The sequence below is a fragment of the Rutidosis leptorrhynchoides genome, chromosome 11 (genome assembly GCF_046630445.1).
Source record: "Rutidosis leptorrhynchoides isolate AG116_Rl617_1_P2 chromosome 11, CSIRO_AGI_Rlap_v1, whole genome shotgun sequence".
In the NCBI taxonomy this organism is placed as follows: Eukaryota; Viridiplantae; Streptophyta; class Magnoliopsida; order Asterales; family Asteraceae; genus Rutidosis; species Rutidosis leptorrhynchoides.
The window spans coordinates 110,509,391-110,526,611 of NC_092343.1; positions in this window are offsets into that span (position 1 = coordinate 110,509,391).

The window sequence follows — 17,221 nt, forward strand, 5'->3', positions numbered from 1 at the left end:
TGTAAGTTTAATTCAAGTGTTAATTAAATCCTAACCAAAGTACAAGGTGTTGGTTACAAGTTTGGGGTATAATCTCTTGAGGTTTCATCCATTTGAAGCTCCATTCAACATCATCATCTTCATCACTTTCAACTAGCTTGGAATAGGTATAACATCTTATTCTTGCTTGTAGTTTGTAAGCTTATTTCTCAACTTGATCCTTTTCTTGGGATTTAACTTTTATATGGTTAAAGATTAACATGTTCCAAAATGGTAATTACATGCTTCCGCTTTTAATTGATTCTTAAATGGTTTTAAGTATCATGTAACTTGTTAAATCCCAACAATGGTATCTAGAGCCGAAGTTGATGAAATATGCTTCGAGATGATATGTTAAACCCACTATATTTTGCATTTTATGAACATGCATGATAGTAGAATGCAAAAATTTTAGGGTTTGGGTGGGTTTGGTATTTAGGCCGAATTTAAGGAGACCCAAAATGGGTTTTTGGGTTCTTCCATTTGGTCTAATTTTGGTTGTATGTAATGTTCACAATCCTAGCCTTGACCTTGTGTTGCATGCATGTGTGTTTGGTTGATTTATGATTCATTTGGTATGTATTATCATTCATTCAAAAGGCATGTAATAATTATTCAATTGTTTTGTAATTATATTCATTTGGCTATGTAATTTATTTTATATTTGGTATGTAAAATAGATTAGGTTGTATTTCATTTTCTAGACAAAATGTATTAGGATATATTTTGTAAAATGATGAAGATGATGAAGACTTGAAGAACACATGAAGAAGCATTTGGATGCAAGATTAAGTGGGAGGTTAAAACCTCCTACTTTGTGTTATAACCCCTTAACCGGTGGCATTTGTTTTCGGCTAAACAAATGTCTACCAAAATGGCTTGATTGTGAACATATGATTTTGCATGCGTGGTTGTTTTGTATGATTATGTGGATTGTATGTTTGTATGCTACAAGTTAATCACACAAGTTAACAACAAACTAAAATGGCAATTTAAATTGGTTAAAATTGACATTATTAACGACATGCAAAACGTCAATTTAAATGGTTAAATTAAAAACGGCTAAAAGGACATTAATAATCGGTTATTAAGAACATGATAAGGATCATACATATGAAATGGTTTATAACTAGTAATTGGCTTACTAAAAGGACATGAAAATAGGTTTTTCATAAAACACTACACACCAAATGCATGTTGGTGTATAGCATTTTGTTTTCTAAAACTAGAATGTAGAAAACATAAAATCCCTTTAACTAATACAAGGTAAACAAGTTAAATGCCATCCTTTTGTGGAAACACTTAGACATATTAGGAATCTCTTGATGGGATAAAGGTCACCTAACCGTCATGAGTGAACTAATATGAATAAGGTACACTTTGCATACATGTGGGATAAAGGTCACCTAACCACTTGTATGTTAAGTCTACATGTCTACACAAGTAGGACGACTTGATTTGGGAATCATGAACTTAGGGTCACCGAAGCATGAGGAACAAATAGGCGTTTGATGGGATTAATATGCCATGCAAAAGGATTGCATGATCCCATAAAATTAGAAGTTGCAAAAGGATTGCAATTGTCATTATGACTACCTAGCTAAATCAAATGACGGGATAAAGGTCACCTAACCGGAATTTGACTTACCGTTGGATTCTAATATTTAAATAAAACAAATTAAAAGGGTATTGTTTATTAAATCTAAAATCGATACTTAAACGAACCTTGTTAATTTTGTAGATGGCCGCCAATAACAACAACAACATTCCAAACGCACCACTTAACCTAAACCACCTATCATTAAGGTCTCTCTTAGAGAAAGACAAACTCAACCATACAAACTTTATGGATTGGTTCCGCAATCTTCGGATTGTCCTCAAACAAGAGGATAAAATGTATGTGCTTGAGGACCCCATTCCCGATCAACCGGATGAGAATGATGTGGATGCAATGGCCTCTTACGATAAGTATTGCCACGACTCCCTTCAAGTCTCATGCTTAATGCTTGGGACTATGATACCCGAACTCCAAAAGGATTTCGAGCATCATAGTGCATACGACATGATAACGCAATTGAAGGAGATGTTCCTTCAACAAGCGCGTGTCGAGCGATTCGAAACGGTTCGGGCGCTACATGCTTGTCGTATGGACGATACCCAATCGGTTTCATCTTATGTACTTAAGATGAAAAGCCTTATCGATCGTGCTAACCGTCTTAACCTAAACATATCTAATGAGTTAGCCACCGATCTTATCCTTAACTCCCTATCGGAAAGGTTTGATCAATTTGTAATTAATTACAATATGAATGGGATGGATAAGAGCATAGGTGAGCTTCACGGTATGCTTAGAACGGCGGAAACTAGCATGGGTAAAAGGGCTTTACCCGTGTTAGCAATCGATCAAGGTGGGTCCAAAAGTAAGACCTCTAAGCCAAAGGTGGCTAAGAGAAAAGGACCCGCCTATCAAGGCAAAGGGAAAGGGAAGATGGTTACCCCAACCATCAACAAGGCTAAGAAGCAAAAGGTAGCCGAGAAGGCAAACCCCAAGGAAGACCCATGTTTCGGTTGCGGTGAGATGGGTCATTGGAAACGAAACTGTCCGGTCTACCTTAAGGAGTTGAAGGAGAAGAGGGATGCGGGGCAAACCTCAGGTAATATATATATGGTATATATAGAGCTTAGTATTACTTCTTCTAATACATGGGTATTAGACACGGGATGTGGAACTCATATTTGCAATTCTTTGCAGGGGTTCAAAAGAAGTAACAAGCAAACGGGAACATCAAGTCTCTTCATGGGGAATGGAGCTAAAGTGCAAGTGAAGGCTCAAGGAGACTTTGTGTTAAAGCTTCCAAGTGGTTTGGAACTTATTTTGAAAGATGTTTTGTATGCACCCGATTTATGTCGAAACATTATTTCCATTTCCCGTTTGAAACAATGTGGTTTTAATCCTAATTTTGTTAATGATGATATCCATATTTATTTAGATAATGTATTCTATTTCAAGGCTTCACCTTCAAATGGAATTTATGAATTGGTTCATGATGACACATCATCTAGTAGCTCAATGTACCATACAAGCACCAAGAAACTCAAAAGGGATTTGAGTGATTCCTACTTATGGCATTGTCGCCTTGGTCACATAAACAAGAACCGAATACATACACTTCAAAAGAATGGACTTTTGAAATCAAATGAAATGGATTCGTTTGAAGTATGTGAATCTTGTTTACAAGGCAAGATGACTAAAGCACCTTTCAAAGGGACCTATGAAAGGGCTAAAGATTTATTGGGATTAATACATTCGGATGTATGTGGACCCTTTAAACCCATGACTAGGAATGGTGAAAGATACTTTGTTACTTTCATTGATGACTTTAGTCGTTTCGGATATGTCTACTTATTAAGACACAAGGACGAAACGTTTGAAGTATTCAAAGAATATCAAAACGAAGTACAAAATCAACTCAATAGGACAATTAAGGTACTTCGTACCGATAGAGGAGGTGAATACCTAAGCGATGCCTTCCAAGATCATCTTAGGAGTTGTGGGATTATCTCACAACTTACTCCACCCGGAACACCCCAACTTAATGGAGTTTCCGAAAGGAGGAACCGAACCCTAATGGATATGGTTCGATCTATGATGGCAAGAAGCTCGTTACCTCTATCATTTTGGGGTTATTGTCTAAGCTCCGCGGCTCGTATTTTAAATATGGCCCCAACCAAGAAAGTGGAACAAACTCCTCACGAGATGTGGTTTGGTAAACCTCCATCTCTATCATACTTAAAGGTATGGGGATGTGAAGCTTATCCTAAGCGTTACGTCCCTATTAAGTTGAATGCTCGATCCACGAAGTGTATCTTCATAGGATATCCCAAGGATGATATGGGATACTATTTCTATGATCCATCCGAGCAGAATGTATTTGTTGCTCGGAAGGCGGAATTCCTTGAAACTAAGTTCCTAATGGAAGGAAATAGTGAAAGGAAGATAGATCTTGAAGAGGTTCAAGATCAAGTAGATGATACACAATTGGTTGACACTAGCACTCAACATGAAATTGTTGATAGTGATCAAATGAATGATCAAAATACACAAGACATTCGTAGATCTGGTAGGATTAGCAATCCTCCTGAGAGATATGGGTTTCTCATAGATGGTTGCTATACGGTTGATTTGGATGAACCAACAAACTACCAAGATGCTTTATCAAGGATTGATAAAGATAAATGGCAGGAAGCCATGAACGCCGAGATGCAATCCATGTATGAAAACCAAGTGTGGGAACTTGTTGAGCAACCTCCTAGCTCTAAGCTAGTTGATTGCAAATGGCTTTTCAAAATGAAAACCGACATACATGGAAACTTGGATACATATAAAGCTAGACTTGTTGCAAAAGGTTTCACTCAAACTCAAGGGGTTGATTATGATGAAACTTTCTCGCCTGTGGCAATGCTAAAGTCTATTAGGATATTATTTGCCATTGCTGCTCACTACGACTATGAAATATGGCAAATGGATGTCAAAACCGCTTTCCTAAATGGATATCTTATGGAAGATGTCTATATGGTCCAGCCTGAAGGTTTTGTTGATCCAAAATATCCTAAAAGGGTATGCAAGTTAAAGAAGTCAATCTACGGATTGAAACAAGCATCTAGAATGTGGAATCATCGTTTTAATGAGGAAGCCGAGAAATTTGGCTTCATTAAAAATGGTGATGAAGCTTGTGTATATAAGAAAGCTAGTGGGAGCACTATCATGTTCCTTGTACTATATGTGGATGATATATTATTATTTGGGAATGATATTACCACAATGCAAGGAGTCAAAACTTGGCTAAAGAGTTGCTTCTCCATTAAGGATCTTGGAGATGCACAATACATATTGGGGATAGGGATCTATAGGAATAGATCCAAGAGATTGATAGGTTTAAGTCAAAGTACATACATTGATAAAATCTTGAAAAGGTTCAAGATGGAAAACTCTAAGAGAGGTTTGGTACCTATTCAAAAGGGAACCGTTCTCAGTTCATCTCAGTGTCCTGCCACGAAAGATGAACAAGAGAGAATGAAGAAAGTCCCATACGCATCTGCTATTGGGTCTATCATGTATGCAATGATATGTACTAGACCGGATGTGTCATGCGCTCTAAGCTTGACAAGTAGATACCAGAACAACCCAGGAAACAGTCATTGGATTGCTGTTAAAAGTATATTGAAATACCTCAGGAGAACTAAGGATATGTTTCTAATATATGGGTCTGGTGAGGAGGAACTCGCCGTAAAAGGTTACGTAGACGCGAGTTTCCAAACTGATCGAGATGACTCTCGATCACAATCCGGTTATGTCTTCATGTTAAATGGTGGTGCGGTCTCTTGGAAGAGTTCGAAACAGGAGGTTGTTGCGTTATCCACTACAGAGTCGGAGTACATTGCCGCCTCACTGGCAGCTCAGGAAGCTGCATGGATGAAGAAATTCATCGACGACTTAGGAGTGGTCCCTTCCATTCAGGACCCTCTTGAGATCTTTTGTGACAACGAGGGTGCGATTGCTCAAATCAAGGAACCTCGTGCTCATCAAAAGACTCGTCACATTGAGCGGAGATTCAACTACATCAGAGATGAGGTTGAAAAGGGAAAGATATGTATTCACAAAGTTCACACAGATCAAAATGTTGCGGATCCACTCACGAAGCTTTTACATGGGCCAAAACATGAGGGACATGTTTGTGCATTGGGGCTTCGATATTCTAGTGATTGGAAATGATCCATTTTATGTATTGTAACGGAACGAATTAGTTCAAACTCATTAATATAATTATGGTATTAATTTAATTATGAGTCATGTTCCAATTTTGCATATTTTATCCATGAATAAACTATTATTCTAAATTCCGTAGTCGATCACATTTGTGGGAACAAGTGTGAGGTTTAGACTATTATGAACTCGGATTGGTATACATTCAGGTTGAATGTGGGGCAAGGTTGCAACCAAGGTTCATAGATATTTGTGGGATACAAATATTGGAAGACCCGCTCTCAAGAATTACTGTATAGAGCCTTTGTGGTTGATCACATGTAATCTTGAGTAAGGGAGAATATCATTGTATCCTCTGACCTGAGATACATATTGGGTTCGGATATTCACCAAGTACTGTGCCTTGATTCTTTCCTTTGCTATTCTGAAACATGGTAGTACATAAGGAAGAACTCAGGTATATTACAAAGTGTATATATAGGACGTATGTAGTCAAGATGGAATTTGTCCCTCTTATTCGTTGAGAGTCAGATGTCTAAGGCCTGAAAAGTTAAATCTATAAGAGAGTGATCACTCTGTATCTCTTGGATTTAACATGACATCTAGGATGAAAGGAAATAATGAAAGATTCACCTAATCATATTCGAGATGGAACTCGAAAGGGATGATGTTATTGAATGGCACAAAGTCATAACATATTAGGGGTGATGGACGGTGTGTTAGGCTGTATCCATCACTTGCATTAATTTCTTATGTTTCTCGTGCAAGTGGGAGATTGAAGGTATTTCGTATGCCCGAGAGACATATTAAATTAACGTGGCTGACGTGTTATGATCCAAGTCGGGTCATACCCAATAACAAACTTACCGACACCTTATTCGTCTTTGATCTTAACGATTGAATTGTTGATTAAATACGCGACACTTGAACTTTGAGAAAAATGGTTTTCTTAAATAATACTTGGTGTATATATATATATATATATATAAATTATGGAATAATTTATGTTATATGGAATTAATTATTTATGGGTTAAATAATTAATTAATTTATGTTACATTTATATAAATTGGTTTTATATAAATAAAATGTACATAAATTAAATTGCAAGTTTATAAAATGTGCATTATAAATATATGGAAGTTTTATATAAACATATAACTTGTTTAAAACTAATTAATTTAAACAAAAGATGGAGTGGCCTTGGAGTTGTAAGTAAGCATGCTAATGACTCCAACACTTGTCCATACTTTCCCACTTCCATATACATGCACTTTGACTCCTTGGTGGAAGAACATACTTGCAAAATACATCAAAAAAAACTGCACAAAGACTCCCATTCTGCTGCTGCAGGCCGTGGGGTTTAGGGAGCAAGAAGGGGTTCATAATTTGGTTTTGTAAGTTTAATTCAAGTGTTAATTAAATCCTAACCAAAGTACAAGGTGTTGGTTACAAGTTTGGGGTATAATCTCTTGAGGTTTCATCCATTTGAAGCTCCATTCAACATCATCATCTTCATCACTTTCAACTAGCTTGGAATAGGTATAACATCTTATTCTTGCTTGTAGTTTGTAAGCTTATTTCTCAACTTGATCCTTTTCTTGGGATTTAACTTTTATATGGTTAAAGATTAACATGTTCCAAAATGGTAATTACATGCTTCCGCTTTTAATTGATTCTTAAATGGTTTTAAGTATCATGTAACTTGTTAAATCCCAACAAAATAGACACGAGTAATCGAAACTACATTATATGGTTGAATGATCGAAATCGAATATGCCCCTTTTTATTAAGTCTGGTAATCTAAGAATTAGGGAACGGACACCCTAATTGACGCGAACTCTAAAGATAGATCTATCGGGCCCAACAAGCCCCATCCAAAGTACCGGATGCTTTAGTACTTCGAAATTTATATTATGTCCGAAGGAGGATCCCGGAATGATGGGGATATTCTTATATGTATATTGTGAATGTCGATTACCAGGTGCTCAATCCATATGAATGATATTTTTGTCTCTATGCATGGGACGTATGTTTATGAGAATTGGAAATATGAAATCTTGTGGTCTATTAAAATGATGGAAATGATTATTTATTTTAAACTAATGAACTCACCAACCTTTTGGTTGACAGTTGAAAGCATGTTTATTCTCAGGTACGAAAGAAATCTTCCGCTGTGCATTTGCTTAATTTAAGGATATTACTTGGAGTCAGTCATGACATATTTCAAAAGACGTTGCATTCAAGTCGTCGAGTTCATCAAGATTATTATTAAGTCAATTATAGTTGGATATATTATGATATGGTATGTATGCTGTCCACTTTCGATGTAATGAAAGTTTGTCTTTTCAAAAACGAATGCAATGTTTGTAAAATGTATAATATAGAGGTCAAGTACATCGCGATGAAATCAATTGTAACGTATTCGCCCTGATGGATTAGGACGGGTCGCTTCACCAAATAACTACGTACCGATCCGACCTACTTACTATCCGCCACACCAGCCCGATATGCGACCACCATTTATGTGACGACCCAAAAATTTTTGACCAAATTTAAACTTAACCTTTATATATTTCTGACACGATAAGCATAATTTGTAATGTTGAATCTCAAAAAGTTTGGAACTACATTCATGTAATCAATTACCCTTTGACCGTGTTCGACGATTCACGAACAATTATGAGTATATAGATATGTATATATAATATATAATATTAACTGAAAACATTAACAAAGTATTAGATATATGATACTTTATATGAACGTATTTGTTTCGATATATTTATCGACAGAATTAAGAGATAATATCAAATGATTGAATTATCAGATACATTATGATATGATTACGGGCCTATGTTATGAGGTCCACTGTAATTTAAGAAATCTATTCTTTTGACAACATTCGAAAAATGGTAAAGTGATTTATAAGTAAGAACAAATGTGTCAATTAACGGAAACTAGACAAGGGTTAGTGGAAATTCCTGTTTAATTTACAAGGCATGTTTTATAATATTTTTCTCGTGACCTTGATAAGATAACTATATTAACTTTCATTTTATTTAATATGAAAATAAGAACGTAGAGTGTAAATAACTTAGATGTTGGATATCGACAAGTTAAGTAACTCGACATTTTTCATTAAGATGATTTCATACGTTTATTTAACCTTTGGACTTTACCCCATGCTTCACCAACAGACTATAATTTAAAAACTTGAAACCTATTATGAATATATATAATTCTACTTTTCTAAAATGTTTTATGATATAACGATTTCTATTATTTTAACCTTTTAACAAAATGATTCTTAAATATATTTAGTTTTGGAAAACAAAATTATCATATTTATTTGATTTAGTTTCAAAAGTACAAAAAACGTTTTCAGTTTAAAAAGAACTTTATTATTAAAACGTATATATCTTTTATAAATATCTAGAACTACTTTTGACAACTCATTACTTAACCAGTATGATAAAGATAACGATATTTATATTTTATTTTATTAAATATATATAACGATTTAAATTAATATTATATATATTTATACGCGTATTATACGTACATAGTTTTATACTTTTACTATATACTTTAACTTTACATTTACTTACTTTTACTTTACATTAACTTTAATAATTTATACTTTAATAATTCACTTTAATAATTCATACTTTAATAATTTACTTTAATAATTAATACTTTAATAATTCACTTTAATAATTCATACTTTAATAATTCATTTTAATAATTTATACGTTAATAATTCACTTTAATAATTCAAAAATCTATTATAAATAGAATTCAATAGTTTTCAATATTTCATAGAAACTTGAAAATATATTTCTCTAAACTCTCTTAATCGAATTACATATATATATTTTCTTTGTATTATTTCAAGATATTATTAGTATATATAAAATACTACGACGGAGTTATATTCAGACGATTTCAAAATAAGTTTTCAAACGGGATAGAGCTAAGGAAATTATGGTTTATAGCTATGGAGGTTATGGGTATTGATCGAGGGTATTGCTCGTGAGGTCAACCTAACGTTTATCATTTTCGTTGCGTCTACGTACTTTCCTGCAATATTGAATCACAATATTGATACGTTCGTGAATCTGAGACAAACCCTGCATTTGTTCAGTGTCGTGATATACATAATTGCTACGAAATACAGTATTGTGAGTTTCATTTGCTCCCTTTTTAATTGCTTTTGCAATATATATATTTTTGGGCTGAGAATACATGCGATGTTTTATAAATGTTTTACGAAATAGGCACAAGTACTAAAACTAACTCTATGTGGGTTTAAACCAGAAATATACCCTTAGCTTGATAACATTAAACTACTTGTCTATGTACGGTAGACGCGAATCTTAAAGATAGATCTATTGGGCCTGACAAACCCCATCCTGACTATGGGATGCTTTAGTACTTCGAGGTTATTTTAAACACACCTGATCTGGTGTACTTCATAGGGTAAAACATGAACGTTAAGGCTTATTACCGGGTGCCTACAACTTATAGAATACTTTTATACACTTGCGAGTGTACATATGTTTATAAATGGAAATCTTGTGGTCTATTAAAATATTGAAATGATTGTTATGATAAACCTATGAACTCACCAACCTTTTGGTTGACACTTTTAAGCATGTTTATTCTCAGGTATGAAAGAAATCTTCCGCTGTGCATTAGCTCATTTTAAGGATATTACCTAGAGTCATTCATGACATACTTTGAAAGACGTTGCATTCGAGTCGTTGAGTTCATCAAGATTAATATTAAGTCAATTATAGTTGGATGTAATATGAAATGGTATGCATGCCGTCAATTTTTGATGTAAAGAAAGTTTGTCTTTTAAAAACGAATGCAATGTTTGTAAAACGTATTATATAGAGGTCAAATACCTCGCGATGTAATCAACTATTGTGAATCGTTTATAATGTATATGATGTAGTGACCCGAACTTTTCCATGTTTACATATATTAATTAAGATTGATATTTACATGATTAAATATTTCTAACATGTTAAGCAATCAAAATTGTTAAGACTTGATTAATTGAAATATGTTTCATATAGACAATTGACCACCCAAGTTGATCGGTGATTCACGAACGTTAAAACTTGTAAAAACTATATGATGACATATATATAGATATATATATATATAGTTAACATGATACTATGATAAGTAAACATATCATTAAGTATATTAACAATGAACTACATATGTAAAAACAAGGCTACTAACTTAATGATTTTTAAACGAGATATATATGTAACGATTATCGTTGTAAAGACATTTAATGTATATATATCATATTAAGAGATATTCATACATGATAATATCGTGATAATATAATAATTTAAAATCTCATTTGATATTATAAACATTGGGTTAACAACATTTAACAAGATCGTTAACCTAAAGGTTTCAAAACAACACTTACATGTAACGACTAACGATGACTTAACGACTCAGTTAAAATGTATATACATGTAGTGTTTTAATATGTATTTATACACTTTTGAAAGACTTCAATACACTTATCAAAATACTTCTACTTAACAAAAATGCTTACAATTACATCCTCGTTCAGTTTCATCAACAATTCTACTCGTATGCACCCGTATTCGTACTCGTACAATACACAGCTTTTAGATGTATGTACTATTGGTATATACACTCCAATGATCAGCTCTTAGCAGCCCATGTGAGTCACCTAACACATGTGGGAACCATCATTTGGCAACTAGCATGAAATATCTCATAAAATTACAAAAATATGAGTAATCATTCATGACTTATTTACATGAAAACAAAATTACATATCCTTTATATCTAATCCATACACCAACGACCAAAAACACCTACAAACACTTTCATTCTTCAATTTTCTTCATCTAATTGATCTCTCTCAAGTTCTATCTTCAAGTTCTAAGTGTTCTTCATAAATTCCAAAAGTTCTAGTTTCATAAAATCAAGAATACTTTCAAGTTTGCTAGCTCACTTCCAATCTTGTAAGGTGATCATCCAACCTCAAGAAATCTTTGTTTCTTACAGTAGGTTATCATTCTAATACAAGGTAATAATCATATTCAAACTTTGGTTCAATTTCTATAACTATAACAATCTTATTTCAAGTGATGATCTTACTTGAACTTGTTTTCGTGTCATGATTCTGCTTCAAGAACTTCGAGCCATCCAAGGATCCATTGAAGCTAGATCTATTTTTCTCTTTTCCAGTAGGTTTATCCAAGGAACTTAAGGTAGTAATGATGTTCATAACATCATTCGATTCATACATATAAAGCTATCTTATTCGAAGGTTTAAACTTGTAATCACTAGAACATAGTTTAGTTAATTCTAAACTTGTTCGCAAAAAAAAGTTAATCCTTCTAACTTGACTTTTAAAATCAACTAAACACATGTTCTATATCTATATGATATGCTAACTTAATGATTTAAAACCTGGAAACACGAAAAACACCGTAAAACCGAATTTACGCCGTCGTAGTAACACCGCGGGCTGTTTTGGGTTAGTTAATTAAAAACTATGATAAACTTTGATTTAAAAGTTGATTTAAACTCAAAGTAGAAGTATGTTTTCTAAAATGGTCATCTAGACGTCGTTCTTTCGACTGAAATGACTACCTTTACAAAAACGACTTGTAACTTATTTTTCCGACTATAAACCTATACTTTTTCTGTTTAGATTCATAAAATAGAGTTCAATATGAAACCATAGCAATTTGATTCACTCAAAACGGATTTAAAATGAAGAAGTTATGGGTAAAACAAGATTGGATAATTTTTCTCATTTTAGCTACGTGAAAATTGGTAACAAATCTATTCCAACCATAACTTAATTAACTTGTATTGTATATTATGTAATCTTGAGATACCATAGACACGTATACAATGTTTCGACCTATCATGTCGACACATCTATATATATTTCGGAACAACCATAGACACTCTATATGTGAATGTTGGAGTTAGCTATACAGGGTTGAGGTTGATTCCAAAATATATATAGTTTGAGTTGTGATCAATACTGAGATACGTATACACTGGGTCGTGGATTGATTCAAGATAATATTTATCGATTTATTTCTGTACATCTAACTGTGGACAACTAGTTGTAGGTTACTAACGAGGACAGCTGACTTAATAAACTTAAAACATCAAAATATATTAAAAGTGTTGTAAATATATTTTGAACATACTTTGATATACATGTATATATTGTTATAGGTTCGTGAATCAACCAGTGGCCAAGTCTTACTTCCCGACGAAGTAAAAAATCTGTGAAAGTGAGTTATAGTCCCACTTTTAAAATCGAATATTTTTGGGATGAGAATTCATGCAGGTTTTATAAATGATTTACAAAATAGACACAAGTACGTGAAACTACATTCTATGGTTGAATTATCGAAATCGAATATGCCCCTTTTTATTAAGTCTGGTAATCTAAGAATTAGGGAACAGACACCCTAATTGACGCGAATCCTAAAGATAGATCTATTGGGCCTAACAAACCCCATCCAAAGTACCGGATGCTTTAGTACTTCGAAATTTATATCATATCCGAAGGGTGTCCCGGAATGATGGGGATATTCTTATATATGCATCTTGTTAATGTTGGTTACCAGGTGTTCACCATATGAATGATTTTTATCTCTATGTATGGGATGTGTATTGAAATATGAAATCTTGTGGTCTATTGTTACGATTTGATATATATAGGTTAAACCTATAACTCACCAACATTTTTGTTGACGTTTAAAGCATGTTTATTCTCAGGTGAATATTAAGAGCTTCCGCTGTTGCATACTAAAATAAGGACAAGATTTGGAGTCCATGTTTGTATGATATTGTGTAAAAACTGCATTCAAGAAGCTGATTTCGATGTAACATATTTGTATTGTAAACCATTATGTAATGGTCGTGTGTAAATAGGATATTTTAGATTATCATTATTTGATAATCTACGTAAAGCTTTTTAAACCTTTATTTATGAAATAAAGGTTATGGTTTGTTTTAAAAATGAATGCAGTCTTTGAAAAACGTCTCATATAGAGGTCAAAACCTCGCAACGAAATCAATTAATATGGAACGTTTTTAATCAATAAGAACGGGACATTTCAGTTGGTATCCGAGCGTTGGTCTTAGAGAACCAGAATTTTGCATTAGTGTGTCTTATCGAGTTTGTTAGGATGCATTAGTGAGTCTGGACTTCGACCGTGTTTACTTGAAAAATGATTGCTTAACAAATTTTGTTGGAAACTATATATTTTTAACATGTGAATATTATGTGATATATTAATCTCTTAACGCGTTTGATATTATGTGATAGATGTCTACCTCTAGAACAAGTCCCATTGACTCACCTAATAATAATGAAGAGTCAAATGTAAATTGGAATGATTCGTGGACTGATTCACAAGTTCCCGAAGAGGAACCTGAAGAAGAGTCGGAACCGAAAGAAGAATCGGAACCGGAAGAAGAATCGGAACCGGATGAAGAAATAGAACCGGTGGGGGAAATAATAAAAGGGTTAAGTAAAAGAAAATCCTCAACCAGCCGACCAAGGTTAATTATGGTCAATGGTGTTTCCGCCAAGGAAGCAAAATATTGGGAGGAATACCAATTCTCCGATGAATCGGATTCCGACGAGAATTCCGATGATGTTATAGAAATTACCCCAACTGAATTTAAAAAGGCAAAAGAAAATAATAAGGGAAAGGGCATAAAAATAGAGAAATCTAATTCCAACCCCGATGAACTTTATATGTATCGTCAACCCCCGAAGTCCTTAAGTTGTAACAATGACCCGGGAACCTCTAAACCACCAGGTTTTTCTAAACCAATGTGGATAACGACGGCTTGTATTAGGGGAACATCATATATCCCTAGAAACTTCGCAAAACGAACCAAAACCGAAGAAGAAGAAACAAGCGAGTTGGAATAAGATAGTTGTATTCGTGTGGTGTAATATATGTAATATAGTGTGCTTATGCTTTATGATATATGTAAAAATTGCTTGTATTAATAAGTATTTTTTTTATGAATCTAACTCTTGTCTATTTTACAGTATAAAAACATAAAATGGATAGACAACCCAATATTTTAAGAGATCTACCCGGAGACATGATTGATGAAATCTTGTCTAGAGTCGGTCAGAATTCTTCGGCACAACTATTTAAGGTGAGATCAGTTTGTAAGACATTCGAAGAACGTTCCAAGAATGTCTTGGTTTATAAGAGACTTTCGTTCGGAAGATGGGGGATATCACATTGGGAAATCCATAAGTTACGATGTGTTTACTTTGACGCATATATTGCGGGGAACCCAAATGCTATTTTACGCAATGGGTTAAGAAATTATTTTGACTCAATATATCCGAATATTGGACTTCGTGATTTAGAAAAAGCGGCTAACATGCAACATAAAGAAGCATGTTATGCTTACGGATTAGTAATGTTCGCTTCTCACCAAAGTGAGAACAAGAACATCGGGCTACAACTATTAAACAAAACGTTCCCACAAGTGACGGAGTCGGTAATTGGGGTAAGAAATGAGGTTTTTAGATTGTTACGGGACTGTTGGACATTACGTAACCCTCGTCCCTTTGACGACTTTACAACACGCTGTCTTATCAACGGCCATAACGGTTATGTTCCACAAGACCAAGGATGGGAAGTAGTCCTAGTAAAACCAGAATGCATGACTTGTTTCTGGACGTATGAATTACGTGTCTTTATTGCCTTTGCTGAACGACTTGTGTACTAGCTAGAATTATCTTCACAACCATATTGTATCAAATTTATTGTGTGCTATATTTCATGCTATATGTAAAATAAGCGGTATTGTAAGTTTGTAAAATGTTGTGTAAAAGTTTGAACGCGAAATATTATTATAATCAGTTTTTCATATAGAATTGTAGTAGTTGAATTGTATATTAGCTACTAAGTATGAACTTAACGGGTAGGTACTACCCGAATTTAAACTTATAAAACGCTAATATGAAGAAAAAGCTTTTATAAATGAGTTCATATTATGCTACGAAATACTATTAACTACTCTTAATATTCTGTATGATTAACTTGTTCCATTTAACTATTTTGAAGGAAATGGCACCGACTACTCGACACACCGTGAATATGAATGAAGAGGAATTCCGTACTTTTCTAGCTTCAAACATAGCCGCAGTACAGGCTGCGCTACATACCAACAATAACCTTGGATCTAGCAGTACAGGAAATCGTGTAGGATGCACCTACAAAGAATTCACTGCCTGCAAACCTTTGGAATTTGATGGAACCGAAGGACCGATCAGATTGAAACGGTGGACCGAGAAGGTCGAATCGGTGTTTGCCATAAGTAAGTGTACTGAAGAGGACAAAGTAAAGTACGCTACGCATACCTTCACAGGTTCTGCGTTAACATGGTGGAATACCTATCTAGAGCAAGTGGGACAAGACGATGCGTACGCACTACCGTGGTCAGCATTCAAGCACTTGATGAATGAGAAGTACCGTCCCAGAACCGAGGTCAATAAGCTCAAGACAGAACTTAGAGGGTTACGAACCCAAGGATTTGATATTACCACGTACGAAAGACGATTCACAGAATTGTGCCTATTGTGTCCGGGAGCATTCGAAGATGAGGAAGAGAAGATCGACGCGTTTGTGAAAGGATTACCGGAAAGAATCCAAGAAGATATAAGTTCACATGAGCCCGCCTCCATACAACAGGCATGTAGAATGGCTCACAAACTCGTGAACCAGATTGAAGAAAGAATTAAAGAACAGACTGCTGAAGAGGCCAATGTGAAGCAAGTCAAAAGAAAGTGGGAGGAAAACGGTGATGAGAATCACCAATACAACAACAACAGCAATTACAACAATAATCGCAACAATTATCCCAACAATCGCAACATCAATCGCAACTACAACAAACGGCCCAACAACAACAACAACAACAACAACAACAGCAACTACAACAATCATCCCAACAACAATAATAACCGCAACAACAACAACAATCAGAAGCAGCTATGCCAAAGGTGTGAAAAGAATCACTCGGGGTTCTGCACCAAGTTTTTCAACAAGTGTAAAAGAAATGGTCATAGCGCGGCGAAGTGTGAGGTCTACGGACCAGGGGTTAATAGAACGAAAGGAACAAATGGTGTCGGAATGAGTAATGGCGGAGCAAGTAGTGTCGGAGCAAGTTATGCCAATGTAGTTTGTTATAAATGTGGAAAACCGGGCCACATTATTAGAAATTGCCCGAACCAGGAGAACACGAATGGACAAGGCCGTGGAAGAGTTTTCAATATTAATGCGGCAGAGGCACAGGAAGACCCGGAGCTTGTTACGAGTACGTTTCTTATTGACAATAAATCTGCTTACGTTTTATTTGAT